Source organism: Dendrobates tinctorius, unplaced genomic scaffold (genome assembly GCF_039654945.1).
Source record: "Dendrobates tinctorius isolate UK_male_01 unplaced genomic scaffold, ASM3965494v1 ptg000206l, whole genome shotgun sequence".
NCBI classification, from domain to species: domain Eukaryota; kingdom Metazoa; phylum Chordata; class Amphibia; order Anura; family Dendrobatidae; genus Dendrobates; species Dendrobates tinctorius.
This window is the reverse complement of record NW_027361873.1, coordinates 11,133-36,376: the sequence shown is the minus strand read 5'-3', so window position 1 is coordinate 36,376 and position 25,244 is coordinate 11,133. Positions and strand designations below refer to the sequence as shown.

At 43.5% G+C, this 25,244-nt stretch overlaps 1 long non-coding RNA gene across 1 annotated transcript; it reads right to left on the bottom strand.

The window, feature by feature from the left end:
• Positions 1–19,641: 19,641 nt before the first annotated feature.
• On the bottom strand, positions 19,642–24,764 carry LOC141057943 (uncharacterized). The gene is made up of 2 exons (XR_012222052.1): positions 23,859–24,764; positions 19,642–21,811 (listed from the first exon to the last, which is right to left on the bottom strand). It is a non-coding gene; the product is annotated as an uncharacterized lncRNA (long non-coding RNA).
• Positions 24,765–25,244: the final 480 nt, after the last annotated feature.

Genomic DNA, 25,244 nt, shown 5'->3' with positions numbered 1-25,244 from the left:
TGCACATGTTGTGGATTCTGCTGCAGATTTTTCCACGCAGATTTGTCTAAATCTGCATCAAAAGACCTGCGGTTTATGTGTGGATTTATTGCGGATTAGCCTGCGGTTTTCCCTTGCGGTTTGATACCTGTTATGAAGCAGGATTTAAAACCGCAGCAAATCCGTGAAAATTCAGCACCGTGGGCACTGCGTTTTTCATTTTGCATTGACTTAAATGGTACTGTACACCGCAGCAGAAACTGCTGCGGATCCGCAGGGCCAAATCCGCTGCGGATCCGCAGCAGAATCCGCAACGTGTGCACAGACCCTAAAGTTCTGGTATGGATCGGTGTCTCCACATTATTGTGACTGACCCTACATCATCATTGGCTACTGATCAGTAATTATAAATATTCATCAAAGTACTGTTTGGCGGATTCTTCACTTCTACAATCTTTGTACTCATGATCTTACTGCAATTATCAGTGGTCTAACAGTGATGTGATAATATCTCTTTTACATTTGATAAGCTTCCTGTAACCTTATCAGTGATGTTTTCTATCATGTGAAACAACGGTAAGACTTCCAGTGTACTCCACCAGTTTCATATTAATGCATTTTCTTTCTGTGCCTTTCTGATTTTGTTCCGTGTTTCAATTTTGTAATCTGGAATAGTGCAAGACTTAAGGTTCATCCATGCGTCCATGACTCACTTGTGTGTGCTACTTTTTTAAAGGCATATACATATACACGCTTCTGTAAATTCCCTTCTCTTCACACCCATGGTCCACAAATTTAAAACAAAATGCAAATGTCAAATTTTGAATTGTAGAGCACACTCATTTATGTCAATATTTGGGACCATGATGTGGACAAACTGCAACACAGATCGCATCTGTGTGGCAGCATACTTTTCACACAGACATTTGAATTTGGCTTTAGTCATACATGTGTGGTGCAAAATGGGCTACAGTCAGATACTGCGACCTTTAAAGTTTTTGTCCTGCATACAGTATATCTACAGCAGCAGACTTTTTCTCCCACTTCATCATTGTGCATGTGCAGTAAAATACTTGGAGTGGCCAATCACTGGGAAAGTTATGGCCCACTGTATTGTTTATGCATCTCATTGCTAATAGCTTATGTTGCAGTGATAATGTTTCTCTGTATAGTGCTTAAGAGAAAATAGGTATTAGACCTACCGGTAATGAGGTTTCCAGGAGTCCATCCTGACAGCACCATGGAGGACGTCCTCCTCCTCCTTACAGGGACAGGAAAGCACACGAGAGGTTAAAAGGTCAGGTCCCACCCCCTCTCCCTCAGTGATTTAACAAGTACCACAAGGTGGATGATGCTAGTAACAGTTTAATGAAGCAATCATATTACAGCATATGACATAACATAATACATTGTAGTATAACACAACCGGGAGGCAACTACCCGTGCTGTCAGGATGGACTCCTGGAAACATCATTACCGGTAGGTCTAATACCTATTTTCCAGGACGTCCACCTGACAGCACCATGAAGAGTACCAAAGCACCTCCTCAGGGTGGGATTACCGCCTGGAGAACCTTTCTCCCAAATGCGGTCTGTTGACCAGCTAACACATCAAGCTTGTAGTGCTTGCAGAATGTATTAAGACTGGCCCAGGTTGCTGCTCTACAGATTTGATCAACAGACGCCACCGCCCGTTCGGCCCATGAAGCCGATACCGCCCTCGTAGAGTGGGCCTTTATGGAATCTGGCGGGTTGGCGCCTTCAGCTTGGTAGGCGTCCGTTATTTCTACCCCCAAAAAGGATGAACAGGTTTGGGTCGATGCGCCAGCTATTGGTGGCCTCTAGATAGTCTAGAACTGCGCGCCTCACATCCAGCAAGTGAAGATGCTGCTCCTTTTTATTACGGGGATTATCACAGAAAGATGGTAACACTACCTCTTAGTTTAGATTTTTTGGAGAGGCTACCTTTGGGGTAAATGCCGGGTCTAATCTTAAGATTATACGGTCGTCTCTTATCTGGAAATATGGGTCCTTAGTGGACAGGGCCTGGATCTCCCCTATTCTTTTGGCCGTGGTAATGGCTACTAGGAAGGCCGTTTTACGAGTGAGAGCAGAGATGGTCATTTTCTCACCGAGAGCGTAGGGGTCTGTACAGAGAAACCTAAGTACCAGGCCCAGGTCCCAAGGCGGGGTGAGCTGCCTAATCGTGGGGCGCAGGCGCTGTGTGGCTCTTATAAACCTTATTACCCAGGGATGTGAAGCTAACTGGTAATCGAAGGCGGCGCTCAAGGCTGAAATCTGGACCTTTAGAGTGCTGGGCTTAAGGCCTTTATTAAAACCTGCCTGCAAAAAGCTTAGTATGCTAGGGAGGTCAGGGGTGCCTGCCACAAGATCGGACCTGCCACCCTCCAGACAGAATCTTTTCCATATCTTTCGATAGATTGTGGATGTCACCGGTTTCCTACTGGCCTGTAGGATGGATATGACCTGATCCGACAATCCCTTTGCCTTCAGGATGTCCCTCTCAGGATCCAAGCCGATAGGTGGAGTCTTGCTGGGTTCGGGTGGTGAATCGGGCCCTGGTGGATGATGTCCTTCCACAGGGGTAGTTCGACTGGATTTCCCACCGCCATGGCTCCTAGAAGGGGAAACCAGCTTCTCTTCGGCCAGTATGGAACGATCAACATCACTCTCGCGTGGTCCTCGCGTATCTTCCTGAGCACTGCTGGTATGAGAGCCAGTGGTGGGAACGCATAAGAGAGGGATTCTCCCCAAGTCTGGCTCAGGGCGTCTACGCCTTCTGGATGGTCCGCTGGATTCAGGGAGTAGAATCTGGGGACCTTCGAGTTCTTTCGGCTTGCAAAAAGATCTATACTGGGGATCCCCCAACGCTGACAAAGATGGTCGAAGATTTCTACGTTCAGTTCCCACTCTGTCGTTTGGATCCGTTGTCTGCTCAAGTAGTCGGCTACTTCGTTCTGAGAACCTTCTAGGTGTACTGCGGTCACAGATTGGACTGTTCGTTCCGCCCAAGCGAATATTTTTTCCGCTAGGGCCTGTAGTGGTTGATGTCTGGTCCCTCCCTGGTGCTTCAGGAATGCCACTGCCGTTATATTGTCGGATAATATGCGGACGTGACGATTCTTTAGTACCGACTGGTTTCTCCGCAACGCTTCCCAGACCGCGAAGAGCTCTCTGAAATTGGAGGATCTGGTCCTGATGCCTACTGGCCATTTCCCTTGGAAGATCTTCCCTTCTATGTGGGCTCCCCATCCCCACGCGCTGGCATCTGTGGTGACTACCACGTATGGAGAGGTTGTCCATTGTACTCCCACCTGAAGATTTCTGGACTGTGTCCACCACCGAAGGGACTCCTTCACTCGTTCTGGCAGCCTTAGTGGTTTGTCTAGCGACGCCTGACTTCTGTCCCACTTTGCGAGGATCTCTCTCTGTAATAATCTCGAGTGGAATTGGGCCCATCGGACACACTGGATGCAGGCTGTCATGAGGCCCAAGACCTCCATTGCCTCTCTTATGGTGCATTGACGCCTCAACAGGTCTCTGGTTCTGGCCTGAATAGTCCTCCGCTTCTGCTCGGGTAACCAGGATATTCTGTCGGCTGAGTCTAGAAGGACTCCGATGAATACTTTTCTGGTGTCTGGCCTGAGGTCTGACTTCTCCCAATTGATCACCCAGCCAAGGAACTCCAATACGGTAGTTGCTCGGATCCTGTCTCGAATGAGCGCTTCTTTGGATCTTGCCACCAGTAGGAAGTCGTCCAGGTATGGAATGATCACAATACCCTGATCTCTCAGGTAGGCCACCACCTCTACCACCAGTTTTGTAAAGATTCTGGGAGCTGAGGCCAACCCGAATGGAAGACACTGGAACTGGAAGTGGCAGGTCCGGGCTGGTAAACTGACCGCGAACCTTAGTAGGCTCTGGGATGAGGGATGGATAGGGACCTGGTAGTATGCCTTTTTTAGGTCTAGGGTGCACATGATGGCGTCCCTGTCTATTAGGAGGATTGCGGATCGGATCGATTCCATCCGGAATCTCTTGTACCTGACCCAGGCATTTAGTGGTTTCAAGTTTATGATGGTACTGGCCTCGCCGGATGGTTTTGTGATCGAAAACAGGGAAGAGTAGTGCCCTCTTCCTCTTTCCGTCGGGGGAACTGGTATTATGACCTTTGAGTTTACCATGACCTGTAGATCCGTCCACATTGCGGAGTCCTCCAGGACGACAGTGGGGGCAATATATCTGTCGGGGGGAGGTGAATAAAGCTCTATACTGTAGCCTTCCGCGATGGTTCTGAGGACCCACCGATTGTGGGTGACTCGGGACCAGTTTGCTGCGAAGTGGCGGAGTCTCCCCCAAATACCTATGGCGTCATTGCCTCCTCGATCTAGATGTTGATGTGAATGAGGGACCCCTGTTCCTCCCACCTTGGCTGAAGGAGCCCTTATAAGAGCTTCTATTGGACCTTGTCCGACCCCTGAAGTCAGTCTGTCTCCTGGAGAAGGAGCCTCTCCGAAAGGACTGGGGCCGCCTGGGTTTTTCCTCCAGGAATCCTGTATTTTTATCGTACACTAGCTCTAGAATGTTATCTAGGGCTGGACCAAATACCCTCAGGCCTGAGAAGGGGATGGCGCATAGCTTTGTTTTAGAAGCGTTATCCCCCGACCAGGATTTAAGCCAGACTGCTCTCCGGGCCGCATTAGAGAGGGAGCTGTTTCTGGCTGCGAACCTTACTGATTCAGCCGACGTATCCGACAGGAACGCCGTGGCTGATTTCATGAGAGGAAGTGATGCTAGGATCTCTGATCTAGGGGTCTTGTTGGTTAGGTGTTCCTCCAACTGCCCCATCCACAAGAACATAGACCTGGCCACCGAGGTGGCTGCTATGTTGGCCCTAATAAGAGCCGCCGACGTCTCCCATGTTCTCTTTAACAAGACGTCCGCCTTCCTATCCATCGGGTCTCGGAGACCTGATGAGTCCTCGAATGGGATGGCGGTCTTTTTGGTAACCTTGGCGACTGGGACATCTATTTTAGGGACTTCCTCCCATGCCCGTGTTTCATCGGGATCAAAAGGCAGTCTATTCTTAAAGTCTTGGGAGAGTATCAACCGACGCTCTGCCTCTTTCCACTCCTCCTGGACCATTGTTTTGATGTGTTCACTTACGGGGAACGCTACCTGTTTCCGGGCCACTAGTCCTCCAAACATTAAGTCCTGTCTGGACTGTGGTTTAGGGACTTCCTCTATTTGCATAGTATTTCTGACTGCCTGGACCAACTCGTCCGTGTCCTCCAGTCTGAACAGGTACTTCCTGCTCTGATCCTGTCTATCCCCCAGGATCTCGCCTTCTTCCTCCTGATCTGAATCCCGGAAGTCGGACTCCTCGCTAGGGCTTGCTTCCGACACTGGGTCTGCTTCCCACCTTGGACGCTTGCGACTCGGCCCTGGGCTGGGGGACTGACGCCGTGTGAGGCTGGCTGTAGAGGCCTGAACTTCCTCCCTTATTAGGGATCTCATTTCGGCAAGAAGGGATGGCTGTTCCTCGCCTATGACCCTTGAGGTACAGGGTCCGCATAAGGTCTTGTTATAGGTGTCTGGCAGCTTTACCCTGCATACGGGGCATCGGACCGATTTGGAGGTGGCTTTTGCCGGGTCCTTCACCCCCGAGGGGGATTCTACCGGGGTTCCCTTCTGTATTTTTAGGAGAAGGGGCACCTACTCAGATCTGGGCTGTGAGGATGGGTGGGGGAAGGTGATCTGCGCTATGCGCACTTACCCCTCCACCTGCTGGAGCGTTGCCTTCCATCCTGCACGATTCCGCAGAGCGCTGTGGACCTCTGGAGCGCGCGCCCGGGATTCAAAGCCGGCGTGTGACGTCACCGGATGTGACGCGCGACCTCTCGCGATAGGCCGCCGCCTCCTCCACTTCCTCCCGGCTGCTCCTGCGCGCGACCGCGCTCTTCTTCTATGCCGGTGCCCGCTCAGCCAGCCGCTTGCAGGGAACCGCCCCCCCGCGTGCTATGGGGGTCTGTTGGAGCCGTCTCCCGGCGCTGACCTCGCCCCCGTTGAAGCCATCCTGCGGGTGCTCGGCCTGCCGCCTGCGGGGGCCCGACCTCCGCCTGTCATGGCGCTGTGGAGCCCAGCGCCGACTGCGCCATCCCTCTGCCGGTGCCCATTCGGGGAGCCGACCCTCGCCTGCTATGGCGGTGAGTCCTGGAGCCGAGAGCCTCCCATAGGGAGGAACGGCTCCCTCCAGGAGCGTCGTCCTGCTCCTGGCCTTTGGAGCAGAGGGACTCCCCATCGGAGAGTTTCGGCCCCGGGACCTCTTGACAGGGGAAGGCTTGGACTGGCCGCACGATCCCCTGAGCCCCTCCGGTAAGTTCTCGTGTGTCCCTCTGTGCAGGGACAGGAAAAACACTGAGGGAGAGGGGGAGGGACATGACCTTTTAACCTCTTGTGTGCTTTCCTGTCCCTGTAAGGAGGAGGAGGACGTCCTCCATGCTGCTGTCAGGTGGACGTCCTGGAAATTGATATAAAGTAAGTAGGAAAATAAATTAAAAATATTCGGTAAATCCTCTATTGCAGACACAATATAGATGCACACCAGTCTTGAAGTCACTATGTTATATAAGAAAAATATTCAGAACTGAGATTCCTCAGTGGTTGATACCTTTTAATGGCTAACTGAAAAGATGGTAACACATTACAAGCTTTCGAGACTACTCAGGTCTCTTCATCAGGCATAGACTAATACAAAATCTGAAGAGTCACATATTTATGCACAATACAGCACAGAAAAAATGCAACAGATGAGACAAGTGACGTGAAGTAGAATTATGATTATGGGAGAAGGAGAAACAAATATTGGACCAGTTCATAGAGAAGGAGTCCGGATGTTTTATTGTCCTCTGATTGGGGTCTCCTAATGTGTTGTGATGCCCCCACAAGGTCTTAAGAGCAAATTCCTTCATTGATGTAAAAAGACATAAATCCATGCGACACATTCATTCCAGCATTGAGAGTGTCAAAGGTCGTCATAAATTTATACTCACAGACTCTTCTCTCTCTCTCTGAGATGTGAAGTTACCTTTCAATACCAGTAATTTCATATGCTCATAGTCACACAATAAGAGAAAAAAAGAATGGATCTACCTGTGGCAAAACATTTTTTATGATGGACCACAGTACCAGGGATATGAAATTACTGGTATTGAAAGGTAACTTCACATCTCAGAGAGAGAGAAGAGTCTGTGAGTATAAATCCTTATCTATGAACTGGTCCAATATTTATGTTTCTCCCTCTCCCATAATCATAATTCTGCTTCACGTCACTTGTCTCATCTGTTGCATTTTTTCTGTGCATAAATATGTGACTCTTCAGATTTTGTATTAGTCTATGCCTGATGAAGAGACCTGAGTAGTCTCGAAAGCTTGCAATGTGTTACCATCTTTTCAGTTAGCCATTAAAAGGTATCAACCACTGAGGACTCTCAATTCTGAATATTTTTCTATCTACTGGCTAACACGGTACAAAGATATACATCGTTCCTGTATGTTATATAAATCATTTATGTGACCTCTGCAGGCAATCAATGGACTTAATACGATTAGTAATTAATAATTCAAATATAAATACCCAGCTAAACCGCCAAATATCAGGGAAGAACAGCAATAGAATACATTAAGAGGATGTCAAATTGGGAACCCTTACAGTTGCTTCACATTTCCAAATGACAAGACAAATATTAACATTGCAAAAAATAACACATGGACAGGGCCTGCACTCATAGGACTACATTCATTAAGACTCTTGATTTGTATGCCAGTCTTAATGAAAGGCATGCAGGAATAAGATGCGCTGAATTAAAAGACACACTCTGCCTCAGCAATGATCGTGTGCAAAAACTGTAAAGCGCTGCGGAATATGTTAGCGCTATATAAAAATAAAGATTAATTATTATTGTCACAGTCCACTTCTGAGGAAGCACATTGGATCAATGGCAAGCGCTTCGTTATGAGTGTTAGGGACTGAAGTAAAATTTTGGGCGCAATACATGCCACCACTCTTCATCAATGTATCAGGCAGGCGTTACTATGCTCGTCTCAGGTAGGACTGGGTTAAATCATAGCCAAACAGGTCTTGATTAGGGCACCTAGATAGCTCAGCACATGAACGGGCCTGGTGTTCACCTTAGCCAAAATACTGGAAAGCAGAGCAGACTGGACGTGTTATGGAGCTAAACAGAGAAACAGGCCAAAGACTCCAACTGAGCTGAGTCTGCACAGGGCCATATGCAGACAACTGTGAGCATCAGTGGTTACCCTGGATAAATGCTGTTATGTTTGATCAAGCTAGGGTTAGCTTAGCTGTATGAGTAGTTTGGGTCTGTCCCGCTTAGTCAATGCTTCGAGAAGGATAGAAATTTTATGATTATGACCTCTGTGCAATTTGTACAAGGCAAATAAAACTGGACTTATTTGGAGAAAACCCACATTGGCTGTACGAACACTACCCCTGAATTTGGTAACTTTGCCTTGCAAAGTGAACAGTCGCTGAACTTTGCTTTGTCAGACCTTAACCACTTAAGCAACCAGTGCATCTACAATGAGGCAGAGGTGCCATAAGGTCCAGAGGCACTATAAGGCACTGCAAGGTGCCATGAGGCACCACGAGGTGCTTTAGACATAATAGTACACTATGAGGCACTAAAAGGTGCTACGAGACACTATGAGGCGTTTTGAGGCTCAAAGACACTATGGGACGCTATGAGGTGCAATGGAACACTGAGGCACAAAGGTCCTATGGGACACTATGCACTATGAGACAGCTATGAGGCACTATGAAGCGCTACGAGGCACCATGAACTGCTATGCAGCACTATGAGGCACCATGATGCGCTATGAAGGGCTATGAGGTGCCATGAGTCCCAACTCAGATTTCCATTTAAATGGGTAATTTATCTCACTTGTAGTAAACCTTCACACTGTGTGGTAAACCTCCACATTGCGTGGTAAACCTCAAATGTCAGACTAGCCCCACCTAAAGGAGACAACTGTCGCGCAGCTGGAGGGCAGCCTTTCACAGAGACAATGTGAGGTATTAACGCTATATGCTCTCCTACAAGTGGAGGAAATAGACTGAACAACAGTGTAAAAATCTGATTATTCATGTGCCAAAAAAAAAAAAAAAAGAAACCTGCTAGGCATATGTTAAACTAAGAAGCCCAATCATGAGGCTCTGTGAAGTCCTAACATGTGGCTACCCTTAGCCTAGAGGTTCCAAGGCCAAACTTCCGCACCTGAAGCCCAAACTTAAGTAGTTGAAGCCCTTGGCCCAACTGGAGTCTTACGAAGCACACACTCCCCCAATTTTGGAGTTTTACGCCAACTTTCTTAAGCCTTTCCTAGCAACAAAGAACAAGGAAAGGGCCCCATTAACAAGGCAAACATTCACGAAGATCACTCACCACCAGCCATTTACTTAAAAAGGTACCGGATTCAGAGGCTAGATCAAGTCACAAGATTGTTCCTCTCTGGAGCTGTGGACTCCCGACTCACTCTGCTCCACTAGAAGGCCTTACCTGTCGCTTCTTCCCTGCTGCTGTACCTCCATCATACACGAAAAGTAGAGCCGGAGCCAAAGCACTCTTACTGCGGTCAAACTCCATTTCAAATGTGGGACCTGCTACAGCTCATGGACGCCTTCTCTGGACCCACGGCGTGCTTCCTTTTTCGCTGGCGCGCATCATAAGGACGCAATTTCCTGGCTAGCACAATACCAGGACACGCAGCTACCAGGCACCAGCCCTACGTGGGCCTTGAGGTGGTGCTTCCAGCTCCTCCTGGTGCCGGCCACAGCAAAGACTGTGTTCCTGCCTGAAACTGACCACCGCTGTCTTCTTACCAAAGATTCCCCAACAAGGACAGGAAACTTAGGTGGTGGAGATGCACCGTTCTTTTTATTTCTGAAGGTTTCCTGCCCTTTAATGGCAGATTCCTCTTTCAGGTAGTGCTGTCATGGGTGAGGGGAAAAATATTAATTACACTTATGCTACACACATAAGAATGAGAGGTACTTTGGTTTTAGATACACTTTATGTATATACACAGGGCTGAATCAAGAGAGTTTTGGTCCATCGAAGTACACCTTGTCATTGTTGTATGGCTGATATATGGCTATCTAAGGGTATGTTTTCACATAGCATATTTGCTGCGGATTGGACGCTGCGTACAAAGACACAGGTGGCAAACCTGCATACATGCACATGCGGTGCGTCTTTATAGACCGCAGCATGTCTATTTATTTTGCAGAAACGCACAGTCTCCGCAAGAAAAATAGCACTGTTCTACTGTATGTATAGGATGCGGTGATTCCGCATGTCTTCAAAAGTGGGCAGCGCTTTGGGCGGGGCGGGTATCGCTGCATTCAAAGCGCTGACAATCCAGAACGTGGAGACATACCCTTAGTAGCTCACATTTTTTGTTTTTATTAACCCCTTATCGACATCTGCAGTACAGCGCAAATCAGTAGCTGGTTTATAGAGTAGACTATGGCTGGGCTTCAAAGGAGACTGATTTTTTACCATATGCATCTCTACTGTGGTATTACTGTATATAGTACAAGCGACGAGACTATCACAGGTTCGGGTCCCCTAAGGGGACTAATATATACTGTAATAAAGGTTAAATAAAGGCTAAAATATTCAGACAAAAAAGTTCACATCACCACCCTTTTTTTCTCCCCATTAAAAAAAAAAAAATACAATGCAATATTGCCATGTCCATAAAAGATCAAAATAGAAAAATAAATTAACCCAATCAGTAAACACTGTAAATAGAAATAAAAATAAAAACTCCAAAATTAAAGTTTTGTTGTCGCCACAACACTGCAGAGTAATAAACAAAAAAGTGCCGCAAGAAGCAATCAATGTTATATCCATCCCCAAAGAGGATCAATAAAAAACTGACTGAAAAATTAAACGTGCGAGTCTCGGAAAATGGTGACACAAATGGGAAAAGAAAAAAGTTTGTGATTTAATGTTAGCAAAGAAATTTAGTCACTCTACTCATTAACTTGATGTGTCAAAGTGCAAGATCCACCAGATTTCCATTTTCTTAACGCTTTTTTATTTTTTTAATACAGTTCACACCACAATGCGATGATGATAAATTACGCATCAGTTACAATATTAAAAATACAGAAGAATAAAGTCATGATAAAATGGTAGCCATATTTCTGGTTAACAAAATTTGCATCAACGTATATGTGATTTTCACCATTAAGCTATGTTCGCTTAACCCAAACATGTCAAACTCTGGCCAGCAGAGTGATTATATTTGTTAGGGGCGTTGCAAGGCACTTTGATAGCTACAGCAACGCTGTGTAACTCAGAACGCACGCGCCACCGTTTCACTCCATACAGGCTGACTCTACTCCCGACTCCTTCTCTCCTCAACCTGCAGCCAACGATCCTCCTCGGGGCCTTCAGCCTGTTCAGAATGGAATGTTCTTATTCACTCACCCAAGGACTCTTCTACTGATGGAGGTGAGAAGGCTTACTGCTGCCCGTAAGCTTATTCACAGCAGGAATGGTTGCAGAGTCTGAGATTACAGTGATTTGATGACTCTGTTCCTGAACCGACCAATACAGAGCGCTGATCAGGTTTCTCAGCCACACACAGCACCGACCAGCACTGGAGCTCCCAGCACAAAGTCACCATATCACGGATTCTACTCTGACATGGTGGCCTCCTGTCACTGCTGGTGTGATGAATCCAAGATGGGACTAATCCCTGTCCCCTGACTCTTTGTATATTTATGCAAACATGCTGTACCTGTAATATACACACTGTACCTGAGTATTCTATATAAATACACAGTTAAATACTCAAAGATCTAGTATACTGTATAAAACATTGTATATGGTGCCGATGGGGACACAGAACACAATGAATAAGCACCTTAAATTCATATAAAATAAGAAAAGCCCACACCTTCTCCAAAATAACTCTACACTTACCTGCAGGAACAATATAATGATATTAACAAGGGGCAGAAAGTAGTCATGCAAAAATTAGTACACTTTAATTTCCCACATATAGAATGAAATCCTGCAAGTTTTTTTTTTTTTTTTAATAACAAATTTTAGTATTAAGTATTAAGAGTCAGAGATATTATAAATTTGTCTGAATTGAACCACATCCAACTCATTTTGCAGGGTGAAGCCACAGCCAACCAGACATTTTTGTAGATAGGTCTTGAAAGATTGGGGGGATGAAAAACAAATTAAAAAGATTGTTGCTTCCTGAATGGTAAATAGGGCTAGAGATGTCTAAAGATAGATACTTGGCAAAGCTGAGATTATCACGAAAGGAGGAGATCAAGGGTGTTTTTGTTTATTCACACCAACGCATTTTGGCAGCTCTCAAAGGTAAAAAATGAAAAAGTTTACCTTGCGAAAGTCGCCGGTCTGGTGCCAAAACACATTGGTGCCCGAAAAAAAGCCAAAACCTGTTTATACTCTCCGCATCTCATACTTTCCGTGAATGCAGCCCGTACATTGTGATGATAATCTCCGCTTTGCCAAGTATCTATCACAAAAGGAGGAGATTAAGGGTGTTTTTGTTTATTTACACCAACTCATTTCAGCACCTCTCAAGGTAAAAAATGAAAAAGTTTACCTTGCGAAAGTCGCCGGTCTGGTGCCAAAACACACTGGTGCCTGAAAAAAAAAAAAAGCCAAAACATGTTTGTACTCTCCGCATCTCATACTTTCTGTGAATGCAGCCCGTACATTGTGATGATAATCTCCGCTTTGCCAAAGTGTTATTTTTAAAGATAGACATTTAGCAAATTGCAGTGTAGGGAAATTGGAATTTATTTAATCTACCACATATACTTGAGTATAAGCCGACCAGAGTATAAGCCAAGGCACCTAATTTTGCCACGGAAAACTGGATAATCTTATTAACTCGAGTATAAGCCGGGTATGTATTGCCCCTTCATCCCTGCCCTGCTATGCATGGCTACCCCCGTCGCTGCCCTGGTATGAGTGGCTCCCCTCGTCACTGCCCTGGCATGCATGCTTCCCATTACAAGAAAAAAAAAAAAAAAAAAAAACCACACAAAACATCCTACTCACCCTCCGGCGTGCCCTCGCAGCATTTCGTTGGTGCCGGCACTCTCGAGCATTTCGTTGGCACCAGCTTCCTGCAGCTCTTCCTGTGCCGAGAGATCACGTGGCACCACTCATTAAGGTAATGGATATGCGCTCCACACCTATGGAAGTGGAGACTCCTGCATAGTCATTACCATAATCAGCGGTGCCAAGTGATCCCTCAGCACAGGAAGAGCTGCAGGAAGTCGGCACCACCGAGATGCTGCGAGGGCACCAGGACCAACAAGATGGTACGAGGGCGAGTAGGATGTCTTCTGGAAGCCCGTGGCTGCAGCTTCAGCTGTCACTGTGCGCGCTATAAGACTTTAGCCACAGCAGCCGGCTGTGTATAAGTCGAGGGGGGCGTTTTCAGCACAAAAAAATGTGCTGAAAAACTCTGCTTATACACGAGTATATACGGTAATTCATATGTAGATTTAAAAAAAAAGACAAGTGATATTTATTTTTATTTGAGTACAAAAAAAAAAAATGGTAATCTCCCAGCTTTATAGAGGTTAACATGCTAAATGCTGCTATTTCTGACGGCGGCAATTAACCTGCCCACTCTGAGTCACTAACTCCATCCATTGGCACCCGTCACAAGATCGGCAGGCGCCAACAGGTTGGCATGAGAACCTAACAGGGGGTCTGCAGAAGATCCCTGTGGTTGCCATTGCCGATTAATCTACACATAACAGGGCTATGTTTTTAAAAATTAAAAAAAAAAAAAGTTCAAATCAACCCCCTTTTGTCCCATTCAAAATAAAATAAACACACATTTGGTATCGCCGCATTCAGAAACGCCTGATCTATCAATGTAAAAAATGAATTCATACTATCGGTAAACGGCGTAACGAGGAAAAAAATAAATCAAGAACGCCAGAATTACTTTTTTGGGTCGCCGCAAGAAATTGCAACAACAGACATTGTATTAACCCCAAAATGGGATTAATCTAAAAAAAAAAAAAATAATATCAGCTTGGAGCGCAAAAAATAAGCCCTAAATCAGCAGCAGATCCCTAAAAATGGAGACACTATGGAAAAGTTTTATTTTTTTTTTTTTACAAACTTTGTAGATACCAAACATGTATAGGTTCTGTTTTAAGTAGTGAAGAAAAAAATTCACACTCGTAATGACCTGGGGAATCATATTGGCAGGTAAGTTTTAGCGTTTACTGAGCACGGTTAAAAAGATTATAAAAAAAAAAAAAACAAAACACAACAACAACAACAACAAACACACACACACACACACACACACACACACACACACACACCAATTGTGAAATTCCACTTTTTTTTTTTTTGCAATTTCATGGCACTTGGAATTTTCCCATTATCCAGTACACTATATGGTAAAATCAATGGTGTTGTTCAAAAGCACAACTTGTCCCACAAAAAACAAGCCCTCACATGGTGAGTATTGACGGAAAAAAAAAAAAAAAAAATTATGGCTCCGGGAGGAAGGGGAGCAAAAAACGAAAATGCAAAAACAGAAAATCCCACTGTGGTGAAGGGGTTAAGAATGCTTGGACTCAATTTTTGAAGGAACTCTGCAGAGAGGTTGTTCTAAACTTTTGGAGAACTAAAACACAGCTCTTCTGTGGAAGAAGACTAAAGCAAATCCTTCTGTCTCATAATATGAGACCATACAGATCAGGGCACTGTGGCGGCCATATCATTTTTTAGGACTTCTTGTTCTTTGCACACAGGATAGTTCTTAGAGAAGCCCTCCCATCAAATGTGCTATCCTCTTAATATATTGCAGTCCTCATACTATAACCCTCTTCTTTGGCTCCTGTGCACATCCCTGTTGTTAAGCCCTCTTTTTGTCTCTTTGAACTATTTATTTACTTGGACTTATTTGTAAGGTATTATTGAAGTTTTTTTGCCAATACCCTTTATACAGCCGATCCCACTATGGCTGATTATATAGGTATGGGATGTCATGCACGGGTGTTTTACTCCGCCTATTTTTTGTCTCTGTCCTGTTTTTGCTATTATGCTATTTAATATGCTTATATTGTATTGTAATTTAATAAAATTGTTACATTTTTACTACATTGGATCTGTTACTCCTTTTTGTTCTCCTATGGTTCAGTATGTATATGGAGTGGAATTTTCACTAATATGGCGATTTAAAAATTGTTCCGCCAGTTTTGTCTACTACGATATTGGCCATTTTTCTTGTTCTAACAGTCATCATACTATATAGCACTGTGTACTTACAATTGCTCATTTTTCCTTTCTACCCAGGTAATTCTTCTCTTTTCCATTAGGTATATGCCATCTCCTTATTAAAAACTGACTAACTGATTCCTTCTAAGTGCAATGTAGAAACAGGAGGTAAATTTTCCTTGTATGATTTGCAAAAGTCAATGGCAGGGAGGAGAGGCAGAGCAGCTTGGACAGGAGTTGAAGATGAAGGAGTCATGCAGGGGCAAGAAACTTCCTGTTTCTACATAGAGAAAAGAGAAGAATTAGCTGGGTAAAATATGGGCAGTGTGACCAAAATTGTAAGTACACAGTGCTATATAATATGATGATTGTAATAGATTAAGAGGATAAAAACTTTGATGGGAGTGCTTCATTAATGATATTGGCTGTATGTTTGGGGCTGTTGTCTTGCTGCATAGTAAATTTAGAGCCAGACACATCCCTAATGTCATTACATGATGGAGAAGTATCTGTCTGCATTTCTCAGGACTGAGTACACCATTAATACAGACCAAATCCCAAGCTCTGTCTGCATAAATATAAGGAACTTCCACCATGCTTCATGGTTCCCTGCAGACACTTGTACTGCTCTGCAACTTTTTGGCCAACAAAACTGCCTTTTCTTGCAGTCAAACATTTAAAACTTTGACTCATTGGTCCAAAGTACATGCTGCCAAATTTTTAGGCACCAAAGTTCATTTTTTTGTGTGTTCATTGTTTAGTCGATTGGCCTTGCTTACATGTCAAAGGTATGGCTTTTTCACTGGAATTCTTCCAATGAAGACCACTTTTAGCCAAACCTCTCCAAGCAGTTAAGAGGTATAGCTAGGTCCCTTTGGTTGCTGCCCATTCCGAATTGATGGCATTGCTGGACATCTGATTTTGAAAGGAAAGAAGCAGGATGTCTCATGTACTGTACTAAGCTTCCATTTATTGATGCTTCTTCAAGAGAGCTTTAACAGCCCATCTGGAAACCTTATTCTGATTTGAAACCTTTGCCTGGGTGAGATCTTGTGAAACAGTTTAATTACGCTAGCTTCTGGCTTGTTGCAGAGTTTTGTCATGGTGTATCAACTTTGTAGCAGTTATTATTCAAAGTTTTAACACTTCTTTCTTTTTCAATTAATGAGTGAACTATCCAATTAAATCCCTGATTTAGCACAAGTGTGCCTTCAAAACCGCAATTAGTGTGGTCAAGCCAAATATTGATTTTAGATTTCTCTTTTCATTTGGTTAATTAACACTCATTTTGCATCCTTACTTTGCAGCACGTTCTCTACATCTGGTAGAGGTTTTATACAGCACTGTACATTGAGAAGGTTATATGTCTATGCGAACAGAGGCAAACTATTATTATATAGGACTAATCTGTTCATATAATATTCAAGACATCTGTCAGAAGTATATGTCAAGAGGATATAACAATGATCTAACATAAGTCACTAAATAGGTGGAAAACTGCACAGCAGATTATGCTTTCTTTTTGAACCCCAACATAGAGTATCAGTTTGTTCTTTTCTACACAATAAAAAAAATACCAATGCATAATAGACTATTGGAGGCCATAAGAAGACAATCTTGACCTCCCACTGGGTGACTGAGGCCTTTATAAAGCTCTGCCAAAATTTAAGATACCACTGCAAAATTTTGATTTTGTCTGATTTTTCTCTTTATAGTTATATTTGAGTAAACTGTAAATTGCTCTTTTATTCTATAAACTACTGACAACATGTCTTCAAGTTTCCAAGCACTAAATTTTGTATTTATTTTCAGAAATTGAGAAATAATCAAAAGAACAAAAAATGCAGTGCTTGCAGACCTCAAATAATGCTAAGAAAACAGGTTCATAATCATTTAGAAACTACAATACTAATGTTTTAACACAGGAAGAGTTCAGAAATCAATATTTTGTGGAAGAACCATGATTTTTAGTCACAGCTTTCATGTGTCTTGACCTGCTTTCCAACAGTCTTTCACACTGCTTTTGGGTGACCTTTTGTCACTCCTGGTACACAAATTTAAGTGGTTCTTCTTTGTTTGATGGTTTGTGACTATCCATCTTCCTTTTGATCACATTCCAGAGGTTTTCAATGGGGTTCAGGTCTGGAGATTGGGATGGCCATTACAGGGATTTGATGTGGTGGTCCTTCATCCACACATTGATTGACCTAGCTGTGTGGCATGGCGCATTGTCCTGCTGGAAAAACCAGTCCTCAGAGTTGGGGAACATTGCCTGAGCAGAAGGAAGCAACGGTTTTTCCAGGATAACCTTGCATGAGGCTTAATGCATACGTCCTTCGCAAAGATTAACCTGCCCAATTCCAGCCTTGCTGAAGCATCCCCAGATCATCACCTATCCTCCACCAAATTTCACAGTGGGTGCAAGACACTGTGGCTTGTATGCCTCTCCAGGTCTCCGTCTAACCATTAGATGACCAGGTGTTGGGAAAAGCTGAAAATTAGACTCATCAGAGAAGATTACCTTACTCCAGTCCTCAATGGTCCAATCCTTATGGTCTTTGGCAAACTTCAGCCTGGCTCCCCTTTGCTTCTCATTGATGAAAGGCTTTTTTTTCTAGCTTTACATGACTAGAGCCCTGCCTCTAGGATCCTGTTATGAACTGTTCTCGCACTGCACCCCAACTGCCATTTGCCATTCCTTTTGTAGGTCACTTGATGGACTGCAGTCTTAGAAATTTTAGAGATGGAGGCAACATGAAGCTCACTGTTTTCCCTATGCTAGTAAAGCCAGAATTGAGCCCTTCTTTTCCTCACTCAAGACTTTCTTTTCAACTCCTTTGGCATGGTTAAAATTTTTTCATTCCTATGACTTTTGGGATATTACTAGCACTAGTTTTGCCATCCAGCTTGTCCTATTGCAAGAGGATTGTGAACACTACAGCAGGGTTTTTTATACTTTCCTTCTGTAAATAAGATTTGGTTCAGGTGATCACCTAATCAGAAGCACATTAAGTAGAATGAGGTGTACTCTGGTTCGAATTCAACTGACACTGGAATGGAATGGCTGTCAGACATGTAGAGAAGCTGATTTTTATAAAACTGTGCAGTGGTCTCTTAATTTTTGCCAGAGCTGTACATGCTTGACAAATGCGTTGGCAGTCTACCGGTACATGTGCAAAAATGAAATGTGAACAAAGCCTGCCTTCTTCATAAATGGGCATGTATCCATTATGTTTATTCTAGTGATAAGCAAACAAGCTTGTACATTGTTTTATCTGATCATCTGGGAGTGCTCGTATATTATGTCCGAGTCCCTGCAGCTGCATGATCCCATCTCCACTATGAGTACAAACACACAGGGGGCACACCCGCGTAACCGGACATGTGGCGCATCTTTTTAGACCGCAGCATGCCTATCTTGCGGAGACAATCAGTCTCTGCAAGATAAATATCACAGTCCTATGTATTGGATGCGGTGATTCCGCCTGTGTTAAATGAACACAGGTGGAATCACCACGCGTACAAAAGGGGGCAGTGCTTTGTGCAGAGCGGGGTATCTGCTGCGTCCAAAGCGAAGGTTTTCCGGACCGTGGACAGATACTCTAAGACAGCCTCAGCACATGTCGGGGGGGGGGGGGTGTTGCGTAACAAACAGGCAATCCCCACATGTGTTGAGGCTGTCTAACAGCCGCAAATCATGCAGCCGCAAGGACTGGAACATAATATACGAACACTTCCAGATGCTCGGATAACACCCTAGCGTGCTCGGGTAAGACGTTATCCGAGCACTTTCGCTCATCACTAGTTTATTCACTTTCAATGAATCTCTTCATTGAATTATATTTTGCCTGTGTTGACAATGAAACATCCCACAATCTGGTACTTAACTCGTGACAACAGTACAGAGTTCAATTTTCCAATATATACCTAAATTCCCCTTGTGAGTGTATGACAAATTTATAAGGTTATTTGGTTCATCATCGCTTGACGTATAAGCACTGAAATGTCTTCAGTGCTTAATTATCCTGTCAGCCGTTAGAAAGCATTTCCAATTCTCAGCTATTGGTAGGAAAAATTGAGGTTTTTAACCACAGCCTTTGCAGTCATATGCATACCTACAGAGCAAACCGCTGATTTCTGTGGAAATTCACACTAAAAGCAGGAGTTTCCCCAAGGTGACCAATTAATCATGTCACAATGTTATGCAACAATGGGAACAGTTCCAGAATATATAGTGTATATATATATATATATATATATATATATATATATATATATATATATTAAAATGATAAAGAATTACAACATTTTTAAAATAGATGTTTAATTTATATTATTGCTACAAACGCCAAATATACAAGGATACATTCTTCCTCTATACAGAGATAAATCTATATATAAATGGGCTATTGTGACACTGGTTTACAGTAGAAATAGTAATTAGTAAGAAGCTTGCAATAAACTGCTGACTGAGCTCATCTGTAAATTTTCCTTAAAAAAAAAAAAAGTGATCAGATTAAGTAAAAAAAATTACATCTGTACTGATTAACCTAAGCAATATCTGCAAATGTACAAATACTCTTATCAGAAGTTACACTGGAAGTGTAACAAGAACTTGCATTTTTTTTCCACTTAAAGACAGAAAAAGAACATACCTCCAAAGCATGTAAAGGCACATATATGACCCAACAACTAAATGATATCCATTAATTGGTTATCCACATGTTCATAAATGGGTATTGCTAGTATTTAAAAGTTCTGACAATTTTGCAATTTACTGCTTATTAAAATTTACAACCGTTCTTGAGCTATTATCTCTTATTAACAACTAATTGCTTTGACGACCGACCACTTCTGCTAGCCAGCAGAACATGCGCAATGCTTACAAACTCTTCTCTATTGAGCTTGTTAGTTGGCAAGCATTGCTAGGGCACGACGTTGCCTCCTAATCCCAGCCAGCTTCAGTGCTTACAAGCTAGATTAGCAGTGATGGTCGGTCTCCTAGGTAGGGACACAATTACCTCCTAATCCCTGCCAGGTTCAGCACAGTGCTTATAAGCTAGACAGCAGTGGTGGTCGGTCTCCTAGGTAGGGACACTATTACCTCCTAATCCGAGCCAGGTTCAGCACAGTGCTTACAAGCTAGACAGCAGTGGTGGTCGGTCTTCTAGGTAGGGACACTATTACCTCCTAATCCCAGCCAGCTTCAGCACAGTGCTTACAAGCTACACAGCAGTGGTGGTCGGTCTCCTAGGTAAGGACACAATTACTTCCTAATCCCAGACAGGTTCAGCACAGGGCTTACAAGCTAGTCAGCAGTGGTGGTTGGTCTCCTAGGTAAGGACACAATTACTTCCTAATCCCAGCCAAGTTCAGCACAGGGCTTACAAGCTAGATAGCAGTGGTGATTTGTCTCAAACAAAAAACTGTGAAGAAATGAAAAAAGTGTTGATATCTCAAGAATGACAGCAAATTTTAAAAAACAGTAAATTGCAAAAGTGCTTGTATTTACAAGCACAATCCCACAATACCCATCTACGAAGATGGGATTAACCTTTTAAATAGCCCTCTCTTATGAGGAGGAATGCCTACCTTGTACAGTCTTAGTGTTATTAGGCACTGGAAAAGTAACAAGAACCAAGTATATTGAGAACTACAGTAAAGAACCCCCTGCAGCTCTGTGAAGTAAGGCACTTACTACAAATGACCCCACACACGACTAGGGTGGAGCTTACAAATGTATATGAGGTATATATTTACCTTTCAATAATAGAACAAGCACAGGTCAGTGTTTAGTGAGATAATTTCGAAACTAAATGCAAAAATGGAGTGTATGTAATAAGTGGGAAACGCACCATATGTCAGTTTACGTGTTGCTTGCAGTACTATGTATACAACAGAACGACTACCACTCTTCAGGATACAGGGGCAGGAGTTCTGTGCACTCCAGAATATGGTCATGATGGGCTACAAGAAGTAAAAACACTGTAAAGCTTAAACTTTAAGCCCTATTGTTGATGGAGAAAAATACAAATCAACTGGATGTCATGAAATACAAATATGTCCTGCTTGAGACATCAGGTAGAACACACACAAATCCGAGCACTGCTTACAACAAACTCCACAAGTGCTATTTAGGAAAACCCAGTAAGGAAATTGCTGATCATTTACACGGATTAAGAAGAAATATTCTTCAAAATATCTGATCCATGGATTGTCTTATTTAGCCTTCGGCTCATTGGCACTGGATATATTGCTGTAGCAGCAGTTAGACAGTTCTCTTCATTGTCCATACTATTGCTTGAGATCTCATACTTCTAATATCAGAAGTAGAGGGGACCGAGAACACACAAACGCTTAGTCAATACTTATGTCAGTCAATCACTGCTGCAGCAAGGCTGGGGCTTTACATTCAGTTTTATTTTCCTCCCGCTCATGTAATAATGTGATCACACACTTGATGACTTCTTCTGGAACCTATTACGAAAGAAAAACTAAATGTGAGCCTCACTTTCTAGGCAGCCAAGACCTGTCAATTTCGAGAATTAATGCACATAAATAGAACACGAGAGAAGGTTTTGATTAAAGAAAACTTGAACCCTTTTAAGAACTCATGGAGAACAAACTTAGAAATTTACAGTAGTGTTTATTAAAAGGAACCTCTCGATTTGCTACATTTCACAGAAAAACAGTTGAAAATGTTGTCGGGAACAAGTTGACTGGTCAGAGAGGGATGTCCCTGCCCACTCAACTAGACGAATGAATCAGGGCCTATGTGTCACAGGGAAAATAAGGTCAAAGTGTTTACATCAGAAAACTGGTTGAAAACACTTTGAAACGTTAAACAAAAATTTTTCCAACATTTTTGCTCACTGTTTCCACGCCAGTTTTGGGCAGGCCTGCCAAAACAGGCAGAAGTGGGGAGGAGATGCGGATTGGCAATCAAATTCATCAATTGTGGCAGTGTTTTTTTTCCCCAAAAACGCTACTCCAGTGACGCACACAACTGAGAAGACATACTGAATTCATTACGTGAATTCATTAAGTGTTATGAATTTGGGGCACACTACACCAAAACGCTTTTTTATTACAGTGAATATGTACAACGCCAGTGTTCATGAATAGTGCCCATTGTATGAGACCTGCCAACCTAACGTGGGGAGAAGCTGATGAGCACTTGTCTCTGAGACTAGTCACCTTAACCCCAGCCCCTTTTTTTCCAACTACTGTATGTAATGTAATATTCTGAAATGCTGCAGTGTTTCAAAGAGAAACATAGGTGAACATGTGGCCGGAAAAGAGTTTACTAGTCGCAGAGGTATGCCCCTGCCCACACAACTAGACCAACATGTCTTTCCCTATAAAAAACACTATGTGCTCAAAATGTTAAGACTGGTGTTTTACACACCAGAGAATGAAGGTACCATTGGAATTAGATGGGCCTAAGTCATTAATAGACAAACAATTAGTTTGGTGCACTTTACAAATGGGGTGAATCTCCGCCAGAAATGTTACTTCAGTTCATTTCTGAAGTAACTTTTGATAAATTTACCAGGTGGGCTTCCAGACTCTCTGTCTAAACTCCGACCACTTTGGCAAAGATGGCTAGGACTGCTGTAAAGACGCCAAAAATTTGCAACATTTAGAGGAGTTTTATGCCAAAATTCTGGAGTAAACACCTTGGAAAATAGTACCCATTGTTTGAGACCTGTCAATCTAAAGTGGCAGGCAGCAAAATCCTGGCATGGACATATGCTACTGATCACTTTGACCCCAGCATTGTTCTCCAACGTGTGTTTTTTTTTTCTGAAGCAACAATGTTTCAGAGAAAAAAAATATGTTTGTAATGATGGTCTCTAATTCAAGCTGAACGTGGTTTGGGCAATGTGAATTGTGTGTTAGGTCCCTTTAAGTTGAAAGGAGATCAGTTTAGCATCATTTCCTACAACTGTGTGGAACCCCTACCTCTTATCACGTATTCCTAAATACAGCTCATCAGAGCCAACTGCAATCATGTCTGGGAGAAATACACACATTCGGGATGATGCCACGTGCACTCCAGTGAGAATGTCACCATTACAAAAGGAAATGGCTACCACTGTGGTCAAAAGTTCTTCTCTCAAACCTAGACAGATAAGTGCACAGGTTGAAGACATATAATTACAGCTACTGTTCTAGAAAATGTCAAAAGGGGCCAAGATCACATGATTCATGAAATTATATAAAATGGGGCTTACTCATCCAGACAACCCTGTCATTATGTACTGTAACTATTAGTCAAAGCTGAAGTCTTACGAAACTGTCTACCGTGCTGGTGGACTCAGTGTGACCATATAGTACATGGCTGCTCATTCATTTCCGACTCATAGTAACATAGTTAGCAAGGCCGAAAAAAAGACACTTGTCCATCCAGTTCAGCCTATATGCCTGTCCTTAGAAAAGGTCATCCTGAAGGGAATTACTATTAAAATAAATCATTGTACCATAAAAAAAATATATTTTTATTTAAAGGCTGTCAACTTACCAATGCATGGTCAAAATTAAAGGTGCTAATATAATAAGCGGATATATCTGCTGTAGCCAGAGGCCCCGCGATCTGTGCTACTATTCCACACTCATCTGTAAAAATAGGAGAAAATAAAATAATGAATGTGTGCACAATGTGTGTATAAACTACTTGGTCACAAGTGCTTATATATTAATATATTAATCTATACCCCATATCAAAACATTGTCATAAATACCTACTAGGCCCCACTTTTGCCATCTTAAACAGCAGTCATTCTTCTGGGAAGAATATATATTGGATATACTGTATAATGTGTCGATACAGATGAAGGCAAAAGCCCCAAGAAGGAGAAGCTAAATTGCCCCAAATTAGGGGAAAAATTGATTCCCGCCTACACATATGGCAATTAGACTAGTTCCCAGGTTCAAAGGCCCAAACCCAGATCCTAAATACCCATAACTGTAAGATTATATTTATCAAGAAACATGTTTAATTTTGGCTGTGTTTCCTCAATCGATATATGCAGCTGCGCACCCGTCAGATCAGACTTCGTCCTAACAGTGTAACTCTTCTATGCTCAAAATATTCTATGGCTTCATTTCTGCAGTACCCTGGGGCCATGAATAAGGGGTTGTCCAGTATCAGGCAACTCCTTTATCTCAAGAAGAGTACAACAAAAAGCTAGTTATTTCCAAGATTATTACTCTTTATGTGAACAATTCTGGAAAGTACCGTATTTTTCGCTTTATAAGACGCACCCCCAAATTTGGTGAAGAAAAAGAGAAAAAATGTTTTTTAATGTTAAATGGAGGTCTGCCTTATGCCAGTGTCCCTCTTTCAAATTATATACGGTATATGTCCCTCATCCTGGTATCTATATAACCCCCATCCTGGCACATTGCCCCCTTGTGCTGGCACATAGCCCCCCTTGTCACTATATGCCCCCCTGCTAGCACTCACATGGCCTCCCTCTCTCTATATGCCCCCCTGCTGGCATGCACATGGCCCCCCTCTCTCTATATGCCCCCCTGCTGGTACACATTGTCCCCCCCGTCCCTATATTCCCCCCTACTGGTACACATTGTCCCCCCCGTCCCTATATTCCCCCCTACTGGTACACATTGTCCCCCCGTCCCTATATTCCCCCCTGCTGGCATACATTGTCCCCCTCATCCTATATTCCCCCCTGCTGGCACACATTGTTCCCCTCATCCCTATATTCCCCCCTGCTGGCACACATTGTTCCCCTCATCCCTATATTCCCCCCCTGCTGGCACACATTGTCCCCCTCATCCCTATATTCCCCCCCTGCTGGCGCACATTGTTCCCCTCATCCCTATATTCCCCCCCGCTGACACACATTGTCCCCCCGTCCATATATTCCCCCCTGCTGGCACACAT